The sequence below is a fragment of the Chiloscyllium punctatum genome, chromosome 2 (assembly GCF_047496795.1).
Source record: "Chiloscyllium punctatum isolate Juve2018m chromosome 2, sChiPun1.3, whole genome shotgun sequence".
NCBI classification, from domain to species: Eukaryota; Metazoa; Chordata; class Chondrichthyes; order Orectolobiformes; family Hemiscylliidae; genus Chiloscyllium; species Chiloscyllium punctatum.
The window spans coordinates 142465328-142487708 of record NC_092740.1 but is presented as its reverse complement, the minus strand read 5'-3'; the positions used below and the strand labels follow the sequence as shown (position 1 = coordinate 142487708).

Here is a 22381-nt window from a genome sequence, read left to right as displayed (position 1 = left end):
CCACTTTCGACAATATAATTAACCTCGCAGATCACGTATGCCTGGAGGCTGATAAGATCCGACAGGAAGGGAAGCAATTTAATGATGATAATCCCTTGGGTGGCTAGGTTGGCTACTGGGTGGTTCTTGGGGCTCTTACATTCACATTGTTCTCATTGTTATTATAACTGTTCGCTGTGTCGTTGTGGAACTTTCAGTTCATGTGTAGAATCTTAACTGCTCGCACTGTGCCAACAGCTAGTCTCTATTCTGATGTTACTGTTCAGCACCCCCACCCCCAACAGAGTGATCGGGGGGACTCATTTGGGCTTTGGTTGTAAGTGGTCTAGAACCCACAGCCCCTATTGTCTCCGACCACGAGGCGGGGTGGATTGAAGACGGAAAATGAAGGGTTAAAATTAAATAGGTACTGAGCCTTCTTTTGCAAACTATATTACGTGAGATTTGGTGAAAACCTCCGTGGTCACCGTCTGGGGTTACCCAGCAGAGCTAAGGCAGCCATAACTTCTGCTTTTTGTGATTGAGCAAAACCACAACGCCTTCTGAGCTCAAACGACATGATCTGTGTCATGTGATGATCTTGTGGTTCTATATAAACCTTGATACTTGCCTGTAATCTGGGAGGGTCGAGGTCTGACTGCGATGTGGTCAGATGCTTCTGTTCCCCCGAAGGCCTTTGTTTAATAAATGACTTCGGATTGATTTATAAATGTTTAATATGGCGTCGTTGTACCTACACCACTAGCATCTGTAGTAATTTGGTCACCCAACAGTAACCTGCAGGGGGAGTTTCAGTTGACTTTATTGGGTTGACTTAGTTATATTTCCATGACAATCAAAGTTAAGAATCACACAGCACCTGATTATAGTCCAACAGGTTTATTTGGAAGCACTAGATTTCGGAGCGCTGCCCCTTCATCACTTGATGAAGGTTGTGGCAACCACCCGATGAAGGAGCATCGCTCCGAAATCTAGTGCTTCCAAATAAACCTGTTGGACTATAACCTGGTGTAGTGTGATTTTTAACTTTGAATAAACTATTTTCTTTCACAGTGGACTGAGGACAACGAGATAAAAGAGGGACCGTTCTTAGCCTTGTTTTCATTTTATGCTAATAATTCTACTGTCCGGGAAAGTGTGCAGCATGGATTCATCTAAAATGTCTCCTTGATCCCTATTTTTATGAAAAAGATCTTCCATTAAAAAGGGGGTCATGGAGACAGCCAAATGCTCTGAGAATTAAGATTGACAGTTAACATATTTACATGTCAATGATGGCTCAACCAATCAGGACTCTCTTCTCATGCAGTGTAAAACGGTGTCCTGTTTCTGATTAGATTCCCTACAGTGTGGAAACAGGCCCTTCGGCCCAACAAGTCCACAGTGACCCTCTGAAGTGTAACCCACCCAGACCCATTTCCCTCTGACTAATGTACCTAACACAATGGGCAATTTAGCATGGCCAATTCACCTAACCTGCTGCTCACCTTTGGACTGTAGGAGGAAACCGGAGCACCTGAAAGTCACCCACCCAGACACAGGGAGAATATGCAAACTCCACACAGACAGTTGCCTGAGGCTGGAATCAAACCAGGTCCCTGGTGCTGTGAGGAAACAGTGTCAGCCACTGTGCCACCCTCCCCAATCAGTGCAAGGCAAAAAAAATACTTTGACTCCTTGTCCCAGTTAGGATTGTTTAAGTTCAGTGCTACCAAGAATAATAGCTGGGCTGGAAGAGTTAAATTCTGAGGATAGGTTGCATAAGTCAAGCTTGTATTTCTTTGAATATAGACGATCTAATTGGATTGGTTAAAATGATTGAATGACTTATTTCAGTAAATAGGGATAAACAATATCCCCTGATGGTGGATCCTGGAGAAAGGGAAAACTTAAAATTTAAAGCAGACAGTTCAAGTGCAGTGTCAAAAGACCCTTCACACAAGTGAAGTAGAAATCTGAAACGCTATCCATCTAAATATTTTGAGATTTGGTCAATTCAAACAGAAATGGATAGCTTTTTATTAAGTGAGGCTATAAGGCTGACAGAACCAAGATTGTTCAGTGGATCTGCTTTATGGCCAGTGGCCCCGTCCCACAACTCTTTTCTTGGTACATCGATGACTGTGTTTCAGTGCTGCTTCAGTCTTCCACCAGGACCTTCAAACATTTGTTAATTTTACCTCCAATTTCCATCCCTCTACAACTTTCACATCATCCATTTAGAAACCTCCCTTCTTTTCTTTGACCTCTCTGTCTCCATTTCAAAGAATAAACCATCCACTGCCATCCAGTACAAAGCCCGCTGACTCCCATAGCTACCTTCACTATAGCTGTTCACACCTTACATCCTATAAGGATTCCATTCTGCCAATTCCTTCACCTACATCATATCTGTTCAGATGATGCTACCTTCCAAAACAGCATTGCTGACCTTGCTCCCTTCTTTCCTGCCCCTGCCCATCATTCACAACATGATCGGGTCCACTTTGATCTCACTTTTCATCCCACCAGTCTCTGCATCCAAAGGATCATTCTTCTCCATTTCAGACAACTCCAGCAGAATGCCAGCCCTGTCTGCATTCCATAGGGATCTTTCCCTCCGGAACACCCTAGTCCATTCCTCGACCATCAACACCACCCCCCTTCCCACGGCACCTTCCCATGTAACTGCAGAAGATGCAATACCCCTCCCTTCACCTCTGTCCTGCTCACCATCCAAGGGCCTAAATAGTCTTTCCGGGTGAAGCAGCATTTCACCTGTACCTCCTCCAATCTCGTGTATTGTATTCACTGCATCCAATGTGGCCTACTCGACATTGGAGAAACAAATGCAGACTGGGTGATTGTTTTGTGGAACACCTCAAGCAGGACCCTGATCTTCCCGTAGCCTGTCATTTTCACATATCGTCCTTCTCACATGCCCACATGTCTATCTTCAGTATGCTGCAGTGTTCCAGCGAATCACAGCACAAACTGGAGGACCAACGTCTCACCTTCAAATTAGGCAGTTTACAACCTTCTAGGCTCAATATTGAGTTCAACACCTTCCTCCAGGTGCTCCAGTTTCCTCTCACAGTCCAAAATTGTGCAGGTCAGGTGAATTGGTCATGCTAAATTCCCCATAGTGTTAGGTGCATTAGACAGAGGGAAATGGGTCTGGGTGGGTTACTCTTCGGAGGATTGGTGTGGACTGGTTGGGCCAAAGGGCCTGTTTCCACACTGTAGGGAATCTAATCGAACTGTGAACTCATTCCTTCCCTTTCTTTGAGCTTTACTTATTGCATTCTCTGTCACCATGTCCTCTCTCGCCTCCCCCCCACTCCCCCACCCACCCCACTGGGACTGTCTATTCTTCCCATTCTGGCAGTTAGACACACCATTGTTCTGCCATTCTCGCATTCCAATTACTTAATCTAAACTATCAACATCCTTTCTCCTCCAGCACGTCAATCCCTCGCACCCCAAACTTCAAGTCAGCTCTGATAAAGATTCAAAACGTGAGCTTTCTATCTCTCCATGGATGCTGCCTGACCCGCTGTGATCTTCAGCATTTGTTTTTTTCAATGCAGATTCCAGCATCTGCAGTAATTTGCTCCTACAGATGAGCCATGATGGTTTTGAATAGATTAGAGGCTGAATAGGATTCTCCTGTTCCAATGTTTCATTACTTTGCAGCAATATTATTATACAATGATGGCAAGGACACTATCTGAGCTGAAAGGACAGCAGAATTTGGAAGTAAGCCAGAAAAGAAGAATTGCTTCCCATCCACTTGCCCTCCTTAAGAAAAAAAATCAAAGGGAAGAGAGCTAAACCGCTGGGCATGGACTGGCACTGACAACTCTCGATCCTGGGAGTGCAAATCAGTGCTGGAAAATTGATTGACCCCTCGTCAAGATACCAGGTTATAGTCCATGAGCATGCTGGGCACCGTCATTCATTTCATCTTTTAAAGTAAGAATTGCACAGCGAACCATTCACAATTCTGCCTTGTTAAAGTTGCCTCTCATTTGATGTCTTACAAAAAGGCTCCACATCTACCTTCATGGCACGTATTAATGTGCACATGCCTGAGGTCACTTTCTTCATACATGCCCTCAAATTCCTTAGTGGTGTGATGATGCTGTTACTTTGAAAGGTTATTTTGTTCTGGTTTCTTATTGAAGAGAGATTTTAAGGTAGACGTGCCAAACTGACTTCTGAAGACGAATTGAGTAAACACCTTGTGAGGCCTTGCATTTTTTTTAAAGTTGGAACAATGGAAGTAGTCTGGTTATGGCCAGCTCTCATAGACCAGGCTTTCTGGCTTTTTTTTTCAGCTTTAAGCATCTTTGGGGTCTCGAAAGAGTTGGAAGCTTCAGAGAATGATTCCTAGCTGCTAGTCTTTCTGAACATTCCCTTCATGTTTTATCCTCCTGGATTGGAGAACTGCATGTAAGAATCTGTGTCTGAATTTGATTTTTTGCCAAGGAATGTGTTTAAGGGATGTTGCTATATTGGAACACTTATTTGTAATAGGTACTGTTTGTATTATTCAGTTATATTTTCTAATAGCTAATTTATTCTAATTTCCTCTTTCTTTTGTTGTGGTTCTGTTCGCCGAGCTGGGAATTTGTCTTGCAAACATTTCGTCCCCTGTCTAGGTGACATCCTCAGTGCTTGGGAGCCTCCTGTTAAGCGCTTCTGTGCTGTTTCCTCTGGCATTTATAGTGGCCTGTCTCTGCCGCTTCCGGTTGTCAGTTCCAGCTGTCCGCTGCAGTGGCCGGTATATTGGGTCCAGGTTGATGTGTTTGTTGATAGAGTCTGTGGATGAGTGCCATGCCTCTAGGAATTCCCTGGCTGTTCTCTGTTTGGCTTGCCCTATAATGGTAGTGTTGTCCCAGTCGAATTCACGTTGCTTGTCGTCTGTGTGTGTGGCTACTAAGGATAGCTGGTCGTGTCGTTTCGTGGTTAGTTGGTGTTCGTGTATACGGATCGTTAACTGTCTTCCTGTTTGTCCGATGTAGTGTTTTGTGCAGTCCTTGCATGGGATTTTGTACACTACATTAGTTTTGCTCATGTTGGGTATCGGGTCCTTCGTTCTGGTGAGTTGTTGTCTGAGCGTGGCTGTTGGTTTGTGTGCTGTTATGAGTCCTAGTGGTCGCAGTAGTCTGGCTGTCAGTTCAGAAATGCTCCTGATGTATGGTAGTGTGGCTAGTTCTTTGGGTTGCGGCATGTCCTCGTTCCGTTGTCTCTCCCTTAGGCATCTGTTGATGAAATTGCGAGGGTATCCGTTTTTGGCGAATACATTGTATAGGTGTTCCTCTTCCTCTTTTTGTAGTTCTGGTGTGCTGCAGTGTGTTGTGGCCCTTTTGAATAGTGTCCTGATGCAACTTCGTTTGTGTGTGTTGGGGTGGTTGCTTTCATAGTTTAGGACTTGTTGATGTTCAACAACCAAATATACGAACAAATCAATGGCACACCCATGGGCTCACCGATCTCTGGACTCATAGCAGAAGCAGTAATGCAAAGGTTAGAACAAACAGTCTTACCACAACTTCAACCCAAACTCTGGGTCAGATACGTGGATGACACCTTTGTAATAATTAAAAACACAGAAATAGAGAACACACACCAGATCATCAACGCCACACTCACAGGAATCCGATTCACTAGAGAGGAAGAAAAGGACAACCAACTCCCATTCCTAGACCTGATGGTACAGAGAACACGGAACGGAGAATTCACCACAAAGGTTTACAGGAAAGCCACACACACAGACCAAGTGGAAGCGGCAGAGACAGGCCACTATAAATGCTGGAGGAAACAGCACAGAGGCGCTTCAGAGGAGGCTCCCAAGCACTGAGGATGTCACCTAGACAGGGGACGAAACGTTTGCAAGACAAATTCCCAGCTCGGCGAACAGAACCACAACAACGAGCACCCGAGCTACAAATCTTCTCCCAAACTTTGAATCCTCTTTCTTTTGTTTGCATTTTAACTACAGTGTTTAAATAAATTGTGTTTTGCTTAACATTGAGTACTTTGACCAGTCACATTACATCAAATGTGAGGTGCTGCATTTTGGAAAGGCAAATCAGGGCAGGACTTATACACCTAATGGTAAGGTCCTCGAGAGTGTTGCTGAGCAAAGAGACCTTGGGGTGCAGCTTCATAGCTTCTTGAAAGTGCAGTCCAAGGTAGACAGGATAGTGAAAAAGGCATTTGGTATGCTTTCCTTTATTGGTCAGAACATTGAGTATAAGAGTTGGGAGGTTATGTTGTGGCAGTACAGGACATTGGTTAAGCCATTTTTGGAATATTGTGTACAATTCTGGCCTCTTTTATAGGAAGGATGTTGTGAAACTTGAAAGAGTTCAGAAAAGATTTGCAAGGATGTTGCCAGGTTTGGAGGGTTTGAGCTATAGAGAGAGGCTGAATAGGCTGGGGCTGTTTTCCTTGGAGTGTCATAGGCTGAGGGGTGACCTTATAGAGGTGTTAAAAATCATGAGGGGCATAGATAGGGTAAATAGACAAGGTCTTTTCCCTGGGGTGGGGGAGTCCAGAACTAGAGGGCATAGTTTCAGGGTGAGAGGGGAAAGATTTAAAAGGGACCTTAGGGGCAACATTTTCATGCAGAGGGTAGTGTGCATATGGAATGAGCTATCAGAGGAAGTGTCAAAGGCTGGTACTGTTAGAACCTTTAAAAGGCATCTGGCTGGGTATATGAGTAGGAAGAGTTTGGAGGGAAATGGGCCAAGTGCTGGTAAATGGGGCTTGATTAGTTTAGGATATCTGGTCAGCATGGACGAGTTGGACCGAAGGGTCTGTTTCCGTATTGTACATCTCTGTGACTTTGTGACATCTGGAACAGGCATTTCACATCTCCCTTTAAAATGAGAAAATGTTACTGTCTAGGCTATCTTCTTAAAATATCTTGAGGGGGTCTGGTCTGATCCATACCAAATTGGAAGCTCTTGCTGGGATCGAAATTTATAATTCCAAGTTGGGTTTAGGATTGTCGGATTGAAAAGGTGGCGAGTGGTAAGTGTTAGTATCTTTTGTTTCGGGTGTTGAAAGCAGTTGGTTTAAACAGGGTTTGCCTTGTGCAGTATTGTCTATTTCGGTCACTAAGGGTTTTCTGGGAGTGGAACAAGTGACTTTGGGAGCTTTACAAAATGTGAGCAAGGCAAAGCTGTTGGAATTGTCAGACAAGCTGGATCTTGGGTTGTTTGAGTCAGTGAGGAAAGGAGAATTAATTGCAGCAATAGCTTGACTTTTAAAATTGCCGGAAATGCCATCAGAATCTTTGGAACTGGCTAAAATACAATTGCAAATGAAGCAGCTTGAATGCAAAAAGGAAATTAAACAGTTTGGATCACGATTAGAAGCAGAGAAAAAAGAGAGAGAATTTGAACTTCGGAAGTTGGCAATTAAAGAGCAGGGTCAACTTAAAAGGGTGGAGATGAAGGTCGAGGTGAAAAGTGGGAGTAGTGATGAAGGCGGTGATAGAGAGCAAACCCAAAGGACTGGTTAAGTATATCCAAGAATAGCCTAAATTCAACAAGAAGGATGTCAAAGCCTTTCTTATTTTGTTTAAACAAATGAAGTGGCCAGTGACCATGTGTGCTTTGTTGATCCAAACAAAATTGGTTGGGAGAGCTAGTGAGGTATTCACATTGCTTTCAGAGGAGGTATCTGGGAGTAAGAAGATGTGAGGAATGCCATTTTAAGTGCATATGAGCTAGTACCAGCAGCCTACAGACAATGTCTCAAGAATCTAAGAGGGATCTTGGTCAAATATATGTTGAGTTTGAAAGGATTAAACAAAGGGCATTGAAAATAGATCAAAGATATGACACTCTTACAGAGATGATTATTTTGGAGGAGTTCAAAAACTCACTTCCTGAAGTAGTGTGGAAAAGCAGAGAGTTCAAAGAGCAAGATTAGCAGCTGAGATGGCTGATGATTATGAATAATTTCATAAATCAAAGTTTGGCTTCCAACATCATTTTCAATCTGTGAGGAATAGAAATTGGGGAAAAGAGAAATCCTCAGATGGAAAGGGAAAAGGAGATCTCATTGAAGATAATAAAGAAAGTTTACCACAGGATAAAAAGGAAACCCATTAGGGGAAAGACAAATTTTAAAAAAAGTTTAGGTGTTTCCACTGTAATAAAGTAAGCCACATGAAGTGGCAGCTTTGGTGGTTTAGAAAAAACAGTTGGAAAGATGATGTGGGAAAACAGGATAAACCAGTGAAGTATGTTGAAGTGGTAAAGGAAAGCATAGTGGAAGCTAAAGAATGTACAACCTGGTCAAGGGTTGGTTGAGAAGAAGGTTCAAGATCTTCTTAAACCCTTTATTTGTGAGACTAAGGTTTATTCGCATATGCCAGGAGGAACAGATAAAGAAATTGCAATTTTAAGAGATATGAGAGCATGTCAATCTTTGATGTTGAGAGATGAGATATGTAATTCAGAAGAGCTATTGCCAGAAAAAGAGTTAAATTGTGGAATTCATGGTGAAGTGAGAGATAGGGCAGCATGGTGGCTCAGTGGTTAGCACTGTTGCCTCCCAGCGCCAGGGATCTGTGTTCGATTCCAGCCTCGGGCGACTGTCTGTGTGGAGTTTGCAAATTCTCCCCATGTCCGCGTGGGTTTCCTCCGGGTGTTCCGGTTTCCTCCCACAGTCCAAAGATGTGCAGGTAGGTGAATTGACCATGCTAAATTGCCCATAGTGTTCAGGAATGTATAGGTTAGGTGCATTAGTCAGGAGTAAATGTAGAGTAATAGGGGATGGGAATAGGCCCGGGTGGGTTATTCTTCAGAGGGTCGGTGTGGGCTTGTTGGGCCGAAGGGCCTGTTTCCACACTGTAGGGAATCTAATTCTAATTCTAATTCTACTCCATTATATAAAGGGAGGTTCGAGTGTCCAGTGAAAAGTGGAAAAGCAGTGGTTGGAGTACTGAGTGAGGGTAACTGTAGAGTAATGGGGACGGAAATGGGGTGGGTTACTCTTTAGAGAGGATCGGTGTGGACTCGTTGGGCGGAAGGGCCTATTTCCATACTGTGGGGAATCTGATCTAATCTAATCTACTGGAGGAGCTCTCAGCTCCAGGAATACAATTTATCCGTGGTAATGATAAAACCAGATCACACATGGGAGTGCTGTCTACTGTGGTTGAAAATGGAAAATCAGGCAACTGAGGTGTTACAGGAAGTATATCCTCGGATTTTTCCTGACTGTGTGATAGCAAGGTCGCAAAGCCACATGCTGATGCAGGAGGAGAAATCAAAGAATAAAGATATGGAAGTTGAAGTACAATTATCAGAGACCATGTTTGACCAAATGGTTGAGAAGAAAAATGGAGGAAAAAGTGGATATTTTTAGTTCAGAAAAATTAATTGAATTACAACAGAAAGATGAAAAATTAAAGCAATTGTATCAAAATGCAGGAACAGAAAAAGCATCTGAATGCATCTCAGAATGTTACTATATTAAAAATGATGTCTTGGTGAGGGAATAGAGACCATCACATATTCAATAAGATGAGAAATGGGCAGAAGTTCATCAAGTTGTACTACCTGTGGGTTATAGAAAGGAGGGTAGCACATGAATTACCAATAGGCGGTCATTTGGCAGTAAGGAAAATTCAAACGAAAATACAAAAACATTTTTGCTGGCCTGAATTACATAAGGATGTAATTAAATCTTGCCGGACATATCATAAAAAGAAATCTCACAATGTATGTCATGTGAATATGCTCAAAAGGTATTTTGGAGGGGAAGAAAAGCAAAAGGAGAATATGTTACTGATTAAAACACAGAGTGAAGAATCAAGTTTAGAAGACTCTGAATTGGACATTCCTCAACTTAAATTGGACAATTTAAGTGGAAGTTGTCAAAAATTGGGATTAAGTACTGCATTAACTTCCAGAGGAAATTTGAAATGACCTGAAAGAGCTTTTACTACTGCATGGGGAGATATGTGGGAATAAGCTGGGAGGTACTAATCTAATTATGCATGATATTGAGACAGGAAATGATGTTCAAATTAAGGAACATCCTTATAGACTTAACCCTCCAAAATTGGCACAGGTTCAAAAAGAGATTGAACGCATGTTCCAGGACAACATAATTGAAGTGAGGTATAGTGAGTGGAGCTCACCCATAGTAATGGTGCCAAAAGCAGTTGGTACCTAATGATTATGTGTAGATTATCACAAAGTCAATGTAGTTATAAAGTCTGATTCATATCCTATCCCACATTTGGAAGACTGTATTGAGAAGGTGAAACAAGCAACTTATATTTCTAAGTTGGAATTACTCAGAGAATACTGGCAGGTACCTTTATCCAAAAGAGCAAAGACAATTTTAGTTTTCATGACAGCGAATGGACTTTACCAATTTAAAGTCATGCTATTTGGTATGAAAAATATGCCATTTCTGGATTACCCAATTGTCTGGTGCACATTGACGACCTGGTGAGTTTTAGTCACATGTGGAAGGAAAATTTGCAGCATCTATTGGAATTGTTTGATTGATTCTGGGAGGCCGGCTTAGTGATAAACTTGGCTAAGAGTAAATTTCCAAAAGCCCAAGTCACTGGGCTTATGAGACATGGACAGATGGCACTACAGAATGTGAAAACAAAGGTCATTGGGGAGTTTCCCATACCATCGAGAGCAGGGTTACTACTCCTGGGATTGAGTGGGTTTTATTGGAAGTTTGTACTGAATTTTAGCAATGTGGTTGCTCCACTGACTGATTCACTGAAAGAAAATTTCAGTGGATGGTGGACTGTCAGAAGGCATTTGACAGTCTGAAAGCTGTGTTAACCATTTACTCCAGTGTTAGGTGCGTCTAATTACACAAAGCCATTCAAGGTAACTATTGATGTGAGTGATGTGGGTGTTGGTGCTGTGCTCTGACAAGAAGATGGCGAGAAGATAGAAAGACCTATTGCATATTTTTCCAGAAAATTGAATACTCATCATATTCCATGATTCAGAAGGAAACCTTAAGCTTGGTGTTGGCAGTTCAACATTGATATCGCCAGTAATGTATCTGAGACAATTGTATATACTGATTATAACCCTTTAAACCTCTTGGAGAAATTTAAGGACAAAAATTCCAAACTGTTTAGATTGACCTAACTATTGCAACCATTCAATTTAAAAGTTATACACGTGGCAGGATAAGAAAATGTAATTGCCTACATGTTGTCGATGAAGAAAGACGGAGGCATTCGGTGGCGGAAGTAAATGGACTGAAGTGGATTGTAGTCGTGAACAGTTGCATGCTGAGAGTCAATGTAATGTATTTGTATTGTGGTGTACTAATAGAGTAAGACTAAGGGTTTTTTTAAAAAAAGCCATATTTTTATATTGATTTTTTTTTAAGCAGGGAGCTGTGATGATGCTGTCACTTTAAAAGGTTATTTTGTCCTTTTCTTTCTTGAAGATTAGTTGTAAGGCAATATGCCGAACCGCCTCCGAAGATGTTTTGAGTAAACAACTTTTGAGGCCTTTAGGTTTTTTTTAAAGTGGGAGCGATGGAAACAGCATGGATGTGGCCAGCTCTCACAGACCTGGCTTCCTAATTTTTTTTTAGCTTTAAACAACAGAAACCTTTGGGGTCTCAAAAGAGTTGGAAGCTTCAGTGAATGATTCCTAGTTGCTATTCTTTCTGAATTTTCTCTTGATATTTTTCCTCCTGGATTGGAGAACTGCATGTTAGAATTTGTGTCTGAATTTGGCTTTTTTGCCAAGGGATGTGTTTGTGGGATATTACTATATTGGAGCAGTTAATTATTAATAGGTACTGTATTTATTCTTTGGTTAAGTTTTCCAATAGTTACTCTAAATTCGTCTTTCCTTTGTTTGTACTTTAACTGCATTGTTTCTATAAGTGGTGTTTTGCCTAACATCAAGTAGTTTCATCAATCACATTGCATCTGGAACACGCACTTCACATCTATCTTTAAAATAAGATAAAGTTAGGGCGTAGGCTACCTTCTTACAATAGTTTGAGGGGGTCTGGTCTGGTCCATAATACTTGGCCTGTATCATGCAATTTACTACACTCTTCAAATGTGCTTGCTCAATCATCACTCATCTATCTACCTATCTGTCTCCTTTGAAAACAAAACTGACACACAATGCCTGCCAAAAGTGGACCACTATAGCAGGGTGTCACCACCTTTAACCTCCTTTGAGGGACAGGCTGAAGTCTGACTTCACTTGATAAAGGAACAGCGCTTTGAAAGCTTGTGGTTTCAATTAAGCCTGTTGGACTATAATCTGGTCTAGATTAGAGTGGTGCTGGAAAAGCACAGCAGGTCAGGCAGCATCCAAGGAGCAGGAAAATCGACATTTCGGGCAAAAGTCTTCATCAGGAATAAAGCTGCTCTATTTTTGATGAAGGGTTTTTGCTCAAAATGTCGATTTTCCTGCTCCTCAGATGCTGCCTGACCTGCTGTGCTTTTTCAGCACCACTCTAATCTAGACTCTGGTTTCCAGCATCTGTAGTCCTTGTTTTTAACCTACTGGACTATAATCTGGTGTCGTATGACTTCTGATCTTTTCCACCCCAGTCCAACACTGGCACCTACACATCGTTCTTAATCCCAAGGCTACTGTGTGCAGCTATTCGTTTTTCTCTCATCCTTTTCTTCAGATTCACCACTGAAAAGGAGTGAAGAGAAGGAGAAGATAATGAGGTGATGCACCGTGGCTCAGTGGTTAGCACTGCTGCCTCACAGCTTCAGGCACCTGGGTTTGATTCCATCCTCAGGTGTCCATGTGGAGTTTGCACATTCTCCCTCGGTCTCCGTGGGTTTCCTCTGGGTGCTCCAGTTTTCTTCTGCGGGTTAGGTCGATTGGCTGTGGGAAATGTGGGGCTACGAGGATGTAGTAGGCCTGGGATGGATGCTCTTTGGAGGGTTGGTGTGGACTTGATAGGCTGAATGGCCTGCTTTTGCGCTGTTGGGATTCTATGATGGTGTGGAAGAGAACGAGGATGGATACCATGCCCATTCAGCAATTGTCATCCCACCCTATTATATTGTATCGTAATATCAAAAGAAATAGGAGGGAAGTTAGGCTATTTGGACAACCGAGCTTGCACCACCACTTAATACAATCATGATCTGATTGTGGCCTAACTTCATTTTCCTGCCTGCAGCACCACCTCTGCCCAGACACCTCCATGTCACTTGTAGATTGAATATGTTTTTGACCTAGCCTGGATTCTGCCTCTATTTCTCTCTGTGGAATAGAACTCTAAAGAAGAACAACTCTCAGGGAAGAAATCTTCCTTCTCTCTGCCTTAAGTGGGAGATCCTTCATTTTTAAATGGCGTTCTCTAATTCCAAAACAAAATAAGATCTGAAGAAGGTCACTGGACTCAAGGTTTAGGTCGAGGATCTGGATCGGTGCAGGCTTGGACAGCTGAAGGGTCTGTTTCTGTGCTGTAATTTTCTTTGTTCTTGTTCACTCTGCTTTTCTCTCCACAGATGCTGCCAGACCTGTTGTTTTCCTCCAGCATTTTCTGTTTTTGTGTCCCTGAAGTCTAAGCTTCTCCACAAAGAAAAACCCCTCTCAGCATCTCAAGCCCTCCAGATCTTATACGTTTGAGTGGGAGCAGCGGCCGAGGAAAAGCGAACCCGGGAGACTACAGCTAAGGTAAGACAGTTTGTTTCAAAATTACTTACCTGTAGCGGGCAGCGGAAGTGAGGTTGGAGCGCAGAGCTGGGCGGGAAGTTAAGTGATTAGTATTTGAGTGGGTGTGTTCTAGACCCCAGGTCCTACTTTCGTAGGGCCTCCCTCCCACCCTCCTCCTCTAACCTAACTTTAAAGTCCACAGGTAAGTGACTCAGTGTTATTGACTCAGTGTTCTTGTTTTTGGAGACAAAGTGTACAGTTATGGCAGCGCAGGCGGTGGAATGTTCCTCCTGCAGGATGTTTGAGGTAGGGGTGACCACCGATACTCCTGCCGACTTCGTCTGCAGGAAATGCAGTCAGATCCTGATCCTCACCGAACGAGTTAGGGACCTGGAACTGGAGTTGGACGAACTGAGGATTATTCGAGAGGCTGAGAGGGTGATAGATAGAAGCACAGGGACATAGTTACGCCGGAGAACAGAGGTAGCTGGGTAACAGTTAGAGGTGGAAAGGGGAAGAAGCAGGCAGTGCAGGGTTCCCCTGTGGTCGTTCCCCTAAAAAATAAGTATACAGCTTTGGAAACTGTTGGGGGGGACAGCCTTGCAGGTGTAAGCTGCAGTGAAGGGGTCTGTGGCTCTGAGACTCAGAAGGAAAAGGGGGAGAGGAGGAGAGCGCTAGTTATAGGGGACTCTCTAGTTAGAGGGACGGACAGGCGGTTCTGTGGACATGGGCGAGACTCTCGGATGGTTTGTTGCCTCCCGGGTGCTAGGGTCCGAGACGTCTCGGACCGTGTCTTCAGAATCCTTAAGGGGGAGGGTGTGCAGCCAGAAGTCGTGGTACACATTGGCACCAACGACATAGGTAGGAAAAGGGGTGGAGAGGTCATTCAAGAGCTCAAGGAGTTAGGCTGGAAGCTAAAAGCTAGGACAAACAGAGTCGTCATCTCTGGGTTGTTGCCGGTGCCACGTGACAGTGAGGCAAAGAATAGGGAGAGAGTGCAGTTGAACACGTGGCTGCAAGGATGGTGTAGGAGGGAGGGCTTCAGGTATTTGGACAATTGGACTGCATTCTGGGGAAGGTGGGACCTGTATAAACAGGACGGGTTGCACCTGAACCAGAAGGGCACCAATATCCTGGGGGGTAGGTTTGCTAGCACTCTTCGGGGAGGTTTAAACTAATTTGGCAGGGGGATGGGATCCGGACTTGTAGTCCAGCAAGTAAGCTAGCTGTGTGTCAGGATGCCCAAGACTGTAGGGAGGCTGTGGAGAAGGTAGCACTGACAGGGACTACTTGCGGACACAGAGATGGGCTCAAGTGTGTATACTTCAACGCAAGGAGTATCAGAAATAAGGTGGGTGAACTCAAGGCGTGGATCGGTACCTGGGACTACGATGTTGTGGCCATCACGGAAACATGGATAGATGAGGGACAGGAATGGCTGTTGGAGGTTCCTGGTTACAGATGTTTCAGTAAGATTAGGGAGGGTGGTAAAAAAGGAGGGGGGGTGGCATTGCTAATTAGAAATGGTATAACGGCTGCAGAAAGGAAGTTTGAGGGGGATCTGCCTCTGGAGGTAGTATGGGCTGAAGTCAGAAATAGGAAAGGTGCAGTCACCTTGTTGGGTGTTTATTATAGGCCCCCCAATAGCAGCAGAGATGTGGAGAAACAGATTGGGAAACAGATTTTGGAAAGGTGCAGAAGCCACAGGGTCGTAGTCATGGGCGACTTCAACTTCCGAAATATTGATTGGAAGCTCTTTAGATCAAATAGATTGGATGGGGCGGTGTTTGTGCAGTGTGTCCAGGAAGCTTTTCTAACGCAGTATGTAGAGTGTCCAACCAGAGGGGAGGCCATATTGGATTTGGTACTCGGTAATGAATGGTGGGCTTGTTAGGGGGTGAACATTTTGGTGATGGTGACCACAATTCTGTGACTTTCACCTTGGTTATGGAGAGAGATAGGTGCGCACAACAAGGTAGATTTTACAATTGGGGGAAGGGAAATTACGATGCTGTAAGACAGGATTTGAGGAGCATACGTTGGGAGCATAGGCTGTCAGGGAAGGATGTGGTGGAAATGTGGAACTTTTTCAAGGAGCAGATACGACGTGTCCTTGATATGTATGTACCTATCAGGCAGGAAAGAAATGGTCGTGTGAGGGAGCCTTGGTTGACGAGGGAGGTTGAATGTCTAGTAAAGAGGAAGAAGGAGGCTTACATAAGGTTGAGGAAACAGGGTTCAGACAGAGCAGTGGAGGGATACAGGATAGCCAGAAGGGACCTGAAGAAAGGGATTAGGAGAGCTAAGAGAGGGCATGAAAAATCCTTGGCGGATAGGATCAAGGATAACCCCAAGGCATTCTATGCGTATGTGAGAAACCTGAGAATGACGAGAACGAGGGTAGGTCCAATCAAGGACAGTAGTGGGAGACTGTGTATTGAGTCGGAAGAGATAGGAGAGGTCTTGAACAAGTACTTCTCTTCAGTATTTACGAACGAGAGGGACCGTATTGTTGAAGAGGAGAGTGTGGAACGGACTGTTAAGCTAGAAGAGATACCTGTTAGGAAGGAAGATGTGTTGGGCATTTTGAACAACTTGAGGATAGACAAGTCCCCCGGGCCTGACGGGATATATCCTAGGATTATGTGGGAAGCAAGAGAGGAAATTGCAGTACCGTTGGCATTGATCTTCTCGTCTTCACTGGCAACGGGGGTGGTACCAGGGGACTGGAGAGTAGCGAATGTTGTGCCCCTGTTCAAAAAAGGGAATAGGGATAACCCCGGGAATTACAGGCCAGTTAGTCTTACTTCTGTGGTAGGCAAAGTAATGGAAAGGGTACTGAGGGATAGGATTTATGAGTATCTGGAAAGACACTGCTTGATTAGGGACAGCCAGCACGGATTTGTGAAGGGTAGGTCTTGCCTTACAAGTCTTATTGAATTCTTCGAGGAGGTGACCAAGCATGTGGATGAGGGTAGAGCAGTGGATGTAGTGTACATGGATTTTAGTAAGGCATTTGATAAGGTTCCCCATGGTAGGCTTATGCGGAAAGTCAGGAGGCATGGGATAGAGGGAAATTTGGCCAATTGGATAGAAAACTGGCTAACCGGTCGAAGGCAGAGAGTGGTGGTAGATGGTAAATATTCAGCCTGGAGCCCAGTTACAAGTGGAGTTCCGCAGGGTTCAGTTCTGGGTCCTCTGCTGTTTGTAATTTTTATTAATGACTTAGATGAGGGAGTCGAAGGGTGGGTCAGTAAATTTGCAGATGATACGAAGATAGGTGGAGTTGTGGACAGTGAGGAGGGCTGTTGTCGGATGCAGAGGGACTTAGATATGATGCAGAGCTGGGCTGAGGAGTGGCAGATGGAGTTCAACCCTGCCAAGTGTGAGGTTGTCCATTTCGGAAGATCAAATAAGAATGCGGAATACAGGGTTAATGATAGGGTTCTTAGTCAGGTGGAGGAACAGAGGGATCTTGGGGGCTATGTACATAGATCTTTGAAGGTTGCCACTCAGATGGATAGAGTTTGTAAGAAGGCCTATGGAGTATTATCGTTCATTAGCAGAGGGATTGAATTCAAGAGTCGTGAAGTGATGTTGCAGCTGTACAGGACTTTGGTTAGGCCACAGTTGGAGTACTGTGTGCAGTTCTGGTCGCCTCACTTTAGGAAAGATGTGGAAGCTTTGGAGAGGGTGCAGAGAAGATTTACCAGGATGTTGCCTGGAATGGAGAGTAGGTCGTACGAGGATAGGTTGAGAGTTCTCGGCCTTTTCTCGTTGGAACGGCGAAGGATGAGGGGTGACTTGCTAGAGGTTTATAAGATAATCAGGGGAATAGATAGAGTAGACAGTCAGAAACTTTTTCCCCGGGTACAACAGAGTGTTACAAGGGGACATAAATTTAAGGTGAAGGGTGGAAGGTATAGGGGAGATGTCAGGGGTGGGTTCTTTACCCAGAGAGTGGTGGGGGCATGGAATGGGCTGCCTGTGGGAGTGGTAGAGTCAGAATCATTGGCGACCTTTAAGCGGCATTTGGATAGGTACATGGATGGGTGCTTAATCTAGGTTAGAAGTTCGGCACAACATCGTGGGCCGAAGGGCCTGTTCTGTGCTGTATTGTTCTATGTTCTATGTTTGTTCTATGTTCTATGTTCTATGTTTCAGTAGGATCATTTCTCATTCTTCTCAACTCCAATGACTATAGGCCCAACCTGTCCACTCTTCCCTCAGAGCCAAACCCATCCACATTGGAATCATCCTGTTCAACCTTCCCCGAACTACTTTCAATGCAGATTTATAACTCTAAGTAAAGATACTAAAATGTTATGCATTACTCTAGATGTGGGCTCACTAATACCCTGTACAGTTTGCCGAGATTTCCCTAATTATCTTATAAACTTCATCCTCCTTGCAACATTCCATTTTCCTTCCTAAAGTTGAACATGCATTTTGTGATTTATACATTTGGGCATCTGTACTGCAGCATTCTAGTGTCTCTCTTCATTTACATAATATTTTGTGATATAGTAAACAATCATGATTAAAATTTTCATCTTTTATACCATGGTATCCATGGGAATGGCCTCAAGTGGGACCATGGGTTCATGTCACACTACAGGTGACCCCACTGCATGACATACACACATACGCACCTACATACTTACACACTCACATAGACCCTCTCTCATACATAAGCTGTCATATGCACACACATACATTCCCCACACTCATACCAACGCACCCTCTCACACATACCCCATCACACTTACACATGGACTTAACCAAACTTATACCCACACATATATTCACACACACTCTATCATGTGCATTCACACCCACAAGCACACACTCACATGCACACTCAATCTGTCACTCTTACATGCACACACATATAAGCTTATGGGGTGATTGGTTTTTGCAGAATTACGTTGCGTTTTATTTTGCTCAAAAACTGCATGTATCCATGTAAAACTCTGTAAAACTATACAGAGGGTTTGTCAGTCTGACATAGCATTGGGACACAGACAGACTTCACACCTATTGTTTAAAAAGCTCAGCTATCTCGAGAATGGAATTTAAAAGAAGCTCTGGGATTTACGTATCACAGAACAGAAACTAGCATATCCCATTGTAAAAAATGAAAATTTTAATCTAAACTTGTTTACTGTATCACATCTCCATGACACTGGACTCCTTTGGCTATAAATTCTGTGAGGATGATCTTAACTTCCACGACTACCTGATGAAGGAGCAGCACTCCGAAAGCCAGTGCTTCCAAATAAACCTGTTGGACTATAACCAGATATCGTGTGATTTTTAACTTTGCATTTGAAATTAGGAAGACCACCTGCTTTTAGTTGCTTGTTCTCAAAAATCACAGAACTAAATGTTAAGCATTCCTTAAAAACACATCCTGATGTTATTAGCTGAGAAATGGGAAAAAGGAAAGAAAAATCCCACAACTCTCCCCGGTAAAAATAAAACCTGTTGGTTCAAATTGAAGCTCATTCGAGTTAGGGCAGATTATTGATCTGGTTCAGAGACTGACTGAGCAGCAGGAGACAGAATAGGAACCGGACTAAGTATATCATTTAAAAATGAGAGTCAGACCTTTCTGTATTGAACAGAAACACTTCTATCCGCAAAGGTAGGAAATGTTTGAAAATCTGGGAGGCAGTGGAATAGTTGAAATGTCACTGGATTAGTAATCCAGAATCCCAGACGAATATTCTGAGGACAGTTGAATCCCACCATGTTAGATTGGGAAATCCGAATCCAATGAAGCGAAAGCTAACCTAATGGTGTACATGTAACCAATATTGATTTTTGTATAAAACCATCTGGCTCACTGACATCACGTTGGGAAGGAAATATATCATTCTCACTAGGCTGGCCTATACGTGATTCCAGGCTCACAGTACTTTGTTTGATTCTTAATGGCCTGTCATAACTGGGCAATTACAGGAGGGGGAATAAATAATGTTTCACGAATGAATAAGACAAAGTCTCTTTTCTGTAAATGGCAGGTTATATTTAGCGAGTTGTTAAGATTAACGATGAGGTTGAAATGTTTTTGTTAACTAATGGCAATATGAGAAATAGGTCAAAGGAGTTGGATCAGGGCTTGGCTGTTGTTTCTATGGCTGTCTGAACAGGATTGAGGGTTAAACTCTTTTTCCCACATTCTCAGATGCGAGGATTGAGTCTACTGCTGTCCTTTGCAATAACATCTTTGTGTGCTGCAGGAACAGTGTTGTTTCTTTGCAGCACCATTGGAATGAATGGGAATTCCACTGTTTTCTGCAATAAAACGTAGTATCAGACTATTCAGCCCTTTAAAGTTGCTCATCATTCAATCAAATTATAACTCCAGATAAGAAGGGACCTGAGACCAGTTGGAGCTCAGATGGCCTGGAGGCAATGCCAGGCTATCTGAAATCAAGCCCGAGAGATATTGCCAGCAGTGGCTCCCTGTGGGGAATGAGCTGCCGTGGGAGAATGAGCCACTTCAGGCTCTGGAATGATTTCTCAGATATGAGTAGCAATTCACCACCTAGCTGAGCAGATCAATTGAAAAAGGTCTTTAGCGTCATGGGAACCAAACACTTAAGCTGGCTGAACAGTGGCTTTTATCCTACATTATGTATAGACCATTAATGCACTGAAATGAATTAGGAATTTCATTCCTAAGAAAGGACCTGGCACAGTCTGGTGACTGAACTGTTTGCTGGATCAAGGAGACATTGGAGAGGTCACAGAAACTTCTATTAAAGACAACTCCATTAGGATTTGTCCCTGGGGTGACTGGGTATAAGAGCAAGATTTTGCTTTTTTTAGCAAAATTTAGTCAGATTTTGCCACAAAGTCCTCCCCAATTAACATGAAGGAATGCCGGGGCTGTTCAAGATGTGATTTCTAATCCCTTAGTCACGTAAACATGGAGAACCAATATTCAATTTCCATCACCTTTGTGCACTAAAGTGAATTTTAAATAGGGACTAATACTGATCTAAATGTCTACCATGAAGGGGCATAATTTTAAGGTGATTGGAGGAAGGTTTAGGGGAGATGACAGAAGCAGGTCCTTCACACAGACAGTGATAGGTACATGGGAATGCATTGTTGGGAGTGGGAGTAGAGTCAGATACATTACGGATATTTAAGCAACTCTTGGATAGGCATGTGGAAGATAATATAATTAAGGGTATATAGGTTAGTCTGATCTTAGTGTAGGATGAAAGGCTGACATAACATCGAGGGCTGAAGGGCCTGTACTGTGCAGTACCGTTCTATGATCTAAAGTGACTGCTGTGATCACCTGACCAGCTTGAGACGAGTTCATGAATCCAACGATAAACAAGAATCGGTCTGAGAGGAAATGAACATTGTTGTAAAGGCACTGACACTCAAATCTATATCTCCTGATTGATTCACAGGTTTGTGGAAGTTATACGTGATACTGAAAGTTGCTTGGAGTTCATTCAGTTTCCAAAACAAAACAATTGATGGCTGACCCACCGGAACCCAAAAGGTGTTTGAATTTCAAGAAACAACTTTTCAGGAATAAAACAGAGAGAAAAAGAAATATAAACAGCTGGCAACAAGAAACTGGAAGTCTCTCTCCACATCTCTCAACTCTGAAATCAGAAAAAGCAATTGGAGCCAGTGACCATTCACTGGAACTTGATTTAAAAGCTGCTACACTGCTGTAGAATGCAAGTCAACAAGTAAACAAGTGGTCTCAGCTTGAGCATCTATCAACCCCAAGAAATAGAAAAGCTTTAATTGTCTTTGTTTTCCTGTTAAACAACCTCTCCCCCCTTTTTTAAAGCTTATTACCCCTGTTTGAATGTGTACTTAATGTCAATCTTTATTATTTTTGTGGGCCCAGGTAATAAAATTCCTTGTTTCACTCGTGCAGAAATTGAATATTGCTGAAAAAGACAGATTTTTGTCAAAACCTTTCATCTTGGGCTCACCACTTAGATTTCAAAGTTACCAATGTAAGAGAAAGGGTTGCTATACTATGAGGAATGAATCAATTAGAGAATGACCGACAGTTCATTGCCAAGCTATGTTTAAGTTTTAAACTAGGAGCTGATTGGTCAAGGCATTGCCCTGAGAAATGAAATAGATGATAGAAGTCATCTATTTTGTTATGTTGAAACAGGCACAAGGTATGCATATGTTATTTCTGTCTGCCAAATAGTCATTGTCTATTTTAATATACTGTAGTTTCTGATAAGCATAAGTCTGCTACACAGCAAGCCTGATTGATGAAACCAAATTTGTTATCAGCTCAATTCATACACAAACACATGGAAAATAAGTGCAGGCGTAGGCCATTCGGCCCTTCGAGCCTGCACCACCATTCAATACGATCATGGCTGATCATGCAATCCCAGTATCTCACTCCCGCACCACTTGATCCCTTTAGCCACAAGGAACACATCCAGCTCCCTCTTGAATGTATCTAAAAAACTGGTCCCAATAGCTCTTTGTGGTAGAAAGTTCCACAGGTTCACAAGTTCTTCCTCATCTCAGTGCTTACCACTTATTCTTAGGCTGTGACCCCAAGTTCTGGAATTCCCCAACATCAGGAGCATCCTTCTACATTTAGCCTGTCCAGTCCCACCAGAATTTTATCTGTTTCTACGAGATCCACCCTCCTTCTTCTAAATTCCAGTGAGTATAAGCCCAGTTGATCCAGGGTTTCTTCATATGTCAGTCCTGCC

General features: G+C 43.2%; 1 long non-coding RNA gene across 1 annotated transcript in view; it reads left to right on the top strand.

Annotated features, from left to right (window-relative positions):
• Positions 1-21613, top strand: part of LOC140491121 (uncharacterized) — a 30441-nt gene extending 8828 nt beyond the window's left edge. Inside the window, exons 2-3 of the long non-coding RNA XR_011963232.1 lie at positions 13499-13667; positions 21083-21613. This is a non-coding gene — a long non-coding RNA (uncharacterized lncRNA). The remainder of the gene's footprint in view (positions 1-13498; positions 13668-21082) is intronic.
• Positions 21614-22381: the final 768 nt, after the last annotated feature.